This window comes from Neltuma alba, unplaced genomic scaffold (genome assembly GCF_004799145.2).
Source record: "Neltuma alba isolate B1F8T4 unplaced genomic scaffold, ASM479914v2 tig00011210_pilon, whole genome shotgun sequence".
Classification (NCBI taxonomy): Eukaryota; Viridiplantae; Streptophyta; class Magnoliopsida; order Fabales; family Fabaceae; genus Neltuma; species Neltuma alba.
In genome coordinates, this window is record NW_021635934.1 from 24,642 (window position 1) to 32,007 (window position 7,366).

Here is a 7,366-nt window from a genome sequence, read left to right on the forward strand (position 1 = left end):
CTTGACCTTGGTTTATATTTGATATTTAGCTTCCAAAGTGTTTGTTTGAGTATATTGTTCATAGTACCGCTTTTCGGATTTCAATGCATAAGTGGTATTTAGTCGGATGTTCATAGTGCCATTCATATACAGGACTATTTTCTGGTTGTGTAGTCCCTTCGAGTTATTTTTTCTATCCTCCCAAGTGTGGGATCATATTCTTTGTTTGCTATTCTTGATTTCTGTATATTTCATAATTAGCTAGCATTCAAAGTGGTCACATAAGCTGTTTCTGTACTGTATGTAGTACTTCTTTAGTCATTAATATAATATCTAATTAACTAATTTGAATAGATTAATTAAGTATGTTAATTAAATTAGTTAATATGATATATATTTTAAAAAAAATACTTTAATCATCTTTTTTAATTCCGTTTCTCTCTTTTCTATTTGATTATTATTGAAGAAATATCAATAGAGTTAATTTGAGAAAAAATTGATAAATATATAAAATAGTTCTTATGTATAAGACGAGGGGAATACTATTTTCTACAGTTGCAGTATTTCATTTTCTACCATTATACTTCCTCCAATCCTATACATATAAAACAAACGACTAAGCTACAAAAAATTTTTTTAAAAAAAAGTTGAAAGCGTTTACTTTTTATAAATACGTCACAATGTGTTTTTTTTTTATATAAAAAAAACCAATTAATTTTGAACCTTTACCAAATATTTAATAACTTATAAAGCAATTAATATTTATAATAAAGAGCATAAGGAGAAATTTTTAATAAATCAGATACTCCTCCAGTCCTTAGTATACAACCTAATTGTTAAGTTAATTTTGGTCCCAAATATAAGACATATTTTTTATATTTATCAATTTTTTCTAAATTACTCCTATGGATACTGCTTCAACCATAATTAGGGAGAAAGGATATTAAGGAAGATGGTTATGGTGTTTTAGAAAAAACATGTCATATTCTTTAATTTATAATTAACTAATTTACCTAATTTTTTTAATTTAATCAAATTAATTAAATAAGTTTTATATTAAAGATCGAAAGAGTAAATATGAGTAGTTAGTCTCTTGTATATATAGCATTGAATGGAGTAGTATTTGGTTGACTGATCCAAATACGTTCTTGTCTCTATAATAAACTTGCTTTCTATTTTCTATCATGATAATTAATTTTCAAAGGTTTTTGGACTTGGAATAATATATTGCCCTCAAAACACAAAGTTAATTACAAAAACACCCACAATCACCCCCTCTCGTGTATTTTCATCTTGTTGCCTGGTTACAAGTTCGCTGCCTGGCATGTCTAAACTATGATGTTTCAAGGATCAAACATGCGACCAAGTCAGCAATCATCGTGCTTCTCTTCCGACTTTGCTAGATCATGCTCACAACTCCAACATAATATCATTTCTAATAATGGCAATCCTTCCTTATTGTGTGCTACTTCTATTTTTCAATATGCTTTTATTCTTCTCTCCGTCATTATTGGCCACCGCAACCCCCGATACTATTACACAGTCTCAGCCTCTGGTTGATGATGGAAAATCCACCTTGGTGTCTAAAGATAGAAGATTTGAACTGGGATTTTTCAGCCCAGGTAGTTCCACAAACCGCTACGTTGGACTCTGGCACAAGAATGTTCCAGTTAGATATATTCTTTGGGTTGCCAACCGCGAAAACCAGCCAAAGACAGGCTTGGCATGATGAGCATAAACAAAGAGGGACATCTTGTTGTTCTCAGCCAAAATGAGACTCTTCTTTGGGTTGCAAACTCGACGACGACAACAAAGGCGTTGATGAGTCCTATTGTTCAGCTTTTAGACTCTGGAAACTTGGTACTAAGAGACGAGAAAGACCAGAATCCACAAAACTACTTCTGGCAAAGCTTCGACCATTACTCTAACGTATTTTTACCAGGAATGAAGCTTGGATGGGACTTGAGAACCGGTCTGAACCGGCGTTTAGTAGCATGGAAGAATTGGGATGACCCTTCTCCAGGAGATTTCACATGTGAGCTCATGCTTCACAGTTACCCAGAAATATATACTTGGCAAGGTCGGACAAAATATTACAGGAGTGGCCCTTGGAATGGTGATCATTTTGTTGATACTCCTTCATCAAATAAGATGTTGCTTTATAATGCAACGCTTGTGTCTAGCAAGGATGAGGTGTACTACATGTATGTTCCCTTAAATGAGTCAATGGTCTCTATAAGAGTCTTGAACCAGACAAGAAACTCTCTGCAAAATCTCATGTGGGTTGAAGAGGACCAAACTTGGAAGTCTTTTGGCGATGTTCCAAGGGACAATTGTGGAAGATGTAATCTCTGTGGTGCTTTTGGAATTTGTGCCATTGTTGACTCCACCTTATGCCAATGCTTGAAAGGATTTGAGCCAAAATCACGTAAGAATTGGGACATATATGACTGGACAGGAGGATGTGTTCGCAGTAAACCTTGGAGTTGTAAGGTTAAGGGCAAAGACAATCTTGTTAAATATGGTAACCTTAAATTACCAGATACTACACATACTTCGGCCAATGCAAGTATGACACTTGAGGAGTGCAAAGCCAGATGTTGGGAAAATTGTTCTTGTACTGCTTATTCTTTTTCAGATATTAGGGGAGGAGGCAGTGGCTGGGTCATGTGGTTTGGTGATCTACTTGATTTAAATCAAATGTCAAATGATGCAGGCCAAGATCTATATATTCGCCTTGCTTCAACAGATAAAGGTATATTCCATTTAATGTTATCTATTCACTTTTCAAAGTGTTACCTCACTAACTATTTGTTCATTTCTGTGCTCGAATTAAAGCTAAACATGAAGGTTCTAATTCATACAAGATTAAAGTAACGGCGGTAACAGCTATTGTTTTTGCACTTTGTATGCTTTTGACCTCCCTCTGATTTATAAGAGCAGAAGAAAGTCCAAACGTAAGCATTTCTCAGGTTTGGTTGCCTTTCTTTTTTTAGTTCCTCTTTAACAGGTATAACTTTCCGTCTTTTAGTTTGCTTGAGTGAAAATATTTTCTCAATAGCTAGTGCTACCCAGAACTTCTCAGATGAAAATAAGCTTGGCCAAGGTGGTTTTGGACCCGCATATAAGGTAACTTACAAAACCAACAAATAAGATTGTGAAGCAAGTATAGTTTCATTCTTTTGATTTATGAGGGCTTAGCTGCTAGAGGTCGATGACAATACTTTTAATGGTTAGGGAACATTAGGTGGTGGACAAGAGATTGCTGTGAAGCGACTTTCACAAAATTCTCACCAGGGAATGAAGGAATTCAAGAATGAGGTTAAGTTGTGTGCCCAACTTACAGCATCGAAATCTTGCTAAAGTTCTTGGTTTCTGCACTGAAGGAGAGGAGAAAATGCTCATTTACGAGTACACGTCAAATAATAGTTTAGATTCATTTATTGTTGGTTTGTGTCTTGACAACTGAATATCAATTGTTTTTAAATTCAGCTCCAATAACAACTAATTTGTATTCTTTTAAACTTTATAGGTTTTCCTACCCAAAAGAAACTCTTATGTTGGTTCAAATGCTTCAACATTATATGTGGAATTGCCTGAGGACTTACGTATCTTCATTAAGATTCAAGATTAAGTATCATTCATAGAGATCTCAAAGCAAGTAATATATTATTGGACGATAATTTGAATCTGAAAATATCAGATTTTGGCCTGGCAAAAACATTCAGAAAAGATGAAAATGAAGAAAATACAAGGAGAGTTATCGGTACATAGTGAGTATATCTCTTTATTACTATATCTCTTCATTACTTTTTTTATTTGTATTTATACATGTTTAAAAATGATATGTGAAGTCATTAATGTTTACTTTGTTTTATTCAGTGGTTATATGGCACTTGAATATGCCATCTATGGGTTATTCTCCATGAAATCCGACGTTTTCAGCTTTAGAATTTTATTGCTTGAGGCAATGAGTGGAAAGAAAAATGGAGCATTCTCCTTGGCAAACAAGAATGTCAACCTTATCGAGCATCTTAGTAACAAACCGCACTTACATTTTTTTGTTATCGTTCACAAACCATGTATAGCAAAACGATAGATCATATATGTTTGAATCTCTGTAGGCATGGAGGTTGTGGAAGGAGGGAATCCCACTTGAATTGATTGATGCACATATGGAAGAACCTTATAATGAATCAGAAGTATTGAGATGCATCCATATCGGTCTTCTTTGTGTGCAAAATCATCCTGATAATAGACTAAACATGGCATCTGTGGTTGTAATGTTAAGCAGTGAAGGGGATTTGCCTCAACCTAAAGAACCTGGTTTCCTTTTAGAAACAATTCCATACAAAAAACATGGCAATCACAATTCAGTGTCAATAAATCAAATTTCCATCATCCGGTTAGAACCCAGATAAAAGATATTGTTTCATTTGCATGCAATACTTGGGACATGTGTGATCTAGGTAATAACATTTGTAGAGGGTGTCTATCGTAATGCTCAATTTTCAACTCTGTTAGCTCTTGGACATGGTGGTCTTTCATAATGAAAGGAAAAAAGCAGTGTATAGTAGGATCGCCTCTTTTTCTGCATAAGACGAATTGGCATGTACAGATTTTGATACTCTTAAATTATACTCCTCCGGTCCTTAATATAAGACCCAATTGTTGAGTTGGTTTTAGTCATAAATATAAGAATCATTTCTTATATTTACCAATTTTTTCTAAATTACCCCTATGGATACTCCCTCAATCATAATCAAGTAGAAGAGGGAGAGGAGATGTTAAGAAAGATGATTATGGTGTTTTAAGAAAAACATGTCATATTTTTTATAATTAACTAACTTCCTTAACCTAATCAAATTAGTTAAATGAGTCTTATATTAAAAACCGAAGGAACACAACCTTTAATTCTTGGTATAAAAACTAGTTGAAAATTCATTTTGATCTTAAATATAGACTCCAATCAATTTTGTCTCTAATATTTATCCATTTTGCCCCAATGTAATTCTTCTGGTAATTAAACATTTTATGAGTTTCTATTAAGGAGAGTCCCAATACACATAATTGAAAGAGTATTTTAGGAAAGAAAACATCCATTTATTACAAATAACTAACTCAATTAATCTCTTTCACAAATTAATTATCTACTCATCTGGTCTTATTTATAAGTCACTTCTAATATATTTTACACAAACTAAGAAAAACCTTAAATTTTATTAACTCTCATCTAAAATTCAATAATTTTGTAAATTTATCCTTATAAATATATATTACACCTTATATAAACAAAGGTCACATAATAATAAATGAAAGGTAAAAGTGTGTATATATACAAAAAATTTCTTTCAATACCAATAAATAGAATTAAAAAATATCTTCTCTCTTGACTCTATAAATAATAAGAAGAGTAGTAATTCTTGTATTAACTACCGGAGCTATTGCGTCGGTATGTCCGAGCGGTTAAGGAGACAGACTTGAAATCTGTTGGGCTTTGCCAGCGCAGGTTAAAAAAAAAACTCCGGAGCTAATGCTGTACTTACATCATGAGCACCATTAATACTGGTCCTAATCAGTGTTTAACATCATAATAGGGGCAACCCTTGTTTTGTGGGCTTCACACCTCACAGGAGAGCTTGGTCCTCTGCAATGATCCTGAGTGAGTATATCGCCAAAATCCAATAGAGCATCCAAGAAGTGGCATTTGTTTGGGAGTATTCATATTCGTTACGGCCCAAATGGAAGCTCTGGTCTGGGTGAGACGACAATATGGTAGCGCTTGATGGATTTTTGCCTAAATCATCCAAAAATTGGAACGCAGTGAGCTGGGTTGAAGGATGCGGGAGCAATAATCATTTAGTTGCAAGGGAAAAACCAAGCATTTACCAACAGAAATTGGCTCTAATAAAAGAGATTCGTTTATGACAATGTGATGAATTAAAAGTTAGAATTTTCGTTACTTTTAGTGTTTAATAATACTTCGGAGAAAAAAAAATAATATTACCCCTCTTGCTTTGATAGGAAAAAAAAACATGGAGAAAAAGTGAGTAAATATTGAAATGATCGAAATATCTTTACCCTTATGTCAAAATTTAAAATTAAAGTAAATATTAGTCCTCTAGTTCTAAATATAAGACCTTTTTTGTAATGTAATTTACACTACAAAAGGAGTCTTATATTTAGGACTAGAAGAATATAATAGAATGATTATATTAACATAAATAGCATCAAATACTATAAAGAGAATCTTAAATGATCACTTAAATAAGCAAAATCCTAATTTAGGTATAGGTGACCAAATTGAGATTTGTAAATTTGTTGAAATAACTACATTATCCTTTATTTTCTTTCCTTAAAAAATACCAAGCACCCACATCAGCCTTTAGAGCTCCGGTGGTGGTGGCAGCTTCTAAAGTTTAGGTGGGTCATCATCATCGGAGCTATGGCAACTGACCGACGATCAGTTGCTGGAGCTCTTGCTGTTGGCAATTTTTTTTTTTACAACTTCAGTAACACGGTTAACAAATTTTTTGATACTATTAACAAGTTCAGCATAACAATTAACAATAGGTTTTCTGAAAAATTCAAAAAATGGCATTATTAAAATTTCAATAACTCGATTAACAAATTATATAACGATATTAACAATTCTCGTAATGTCACTAACAACTATAATAACAAGTTATATAATAATATCAATAACTCTTGTAACCACAGTAACTATCTAATAAATAGAAAAATTTTGATGTACAACCTTCATAGAAAGCTAGTATTAAAAATATCAATCCTCATAAGAAAATTTTGTTAATGGCATTATGAAAGTTATAAATATCGTTACATGACTTATTAATCACAATATTAAAATTGTGAAGATGCCACTTTTTAAATTTCTTGAAAAACTTGTTATTAAACTGCTATATCGAACTTGTTAATAGCGTTACAGAATTTATTGACCGCGTTATTCAAATTGTAAAAATGTCACTGTTTAAATTTCCTGAAAATATACGGTTAACTGTTATATTGAACTTGTTAACCGTATTACTGAAATAGTAAAAATTCCCAACCAAAAAAATTTGCCAACTGCCAGAGCTTCAGCAATCAATCATCAGCCAGCTACTGAAACTTTGGTGACAGCAGCCCACCTAAACTCTAATAGCCAAGGAACAAAAACCGGACCGGGGAATTAAACTGATCGAGATAGTGGGTCAAGTGTTATTAGTCGGATTAAGGTTGGATCAGGGTCAGACCGATCATATTAAAATAATATAATTAAATTAATCAATACTTTTTATCGTGATGATTCTGAGGGACGTTTATTACTACAGGCCACCTCAGCAACAGGACAAAATGTTCAATTGCTTCATGTTTGTGAGTGCGGATGACA

The 7,366-nt window shown here is 33.1% G+C and overlaps 1 pseudogene; it reads left to right on the forward strand.

Moving 5' to 3' along the window:
- Positions 1 to 1,707: 1,707 nt before the first annotated feature.
- Positions 1,708 to 4,138, forward strand: LOC114762327 (G-type lectin S-receptor-like serine/threonine-protein kinase At4g27290; annotated as a pseudogene).
- The last annotated feature ends 3,228 nt before the right edge of the window (positions 4,139 to 7,366 follow it).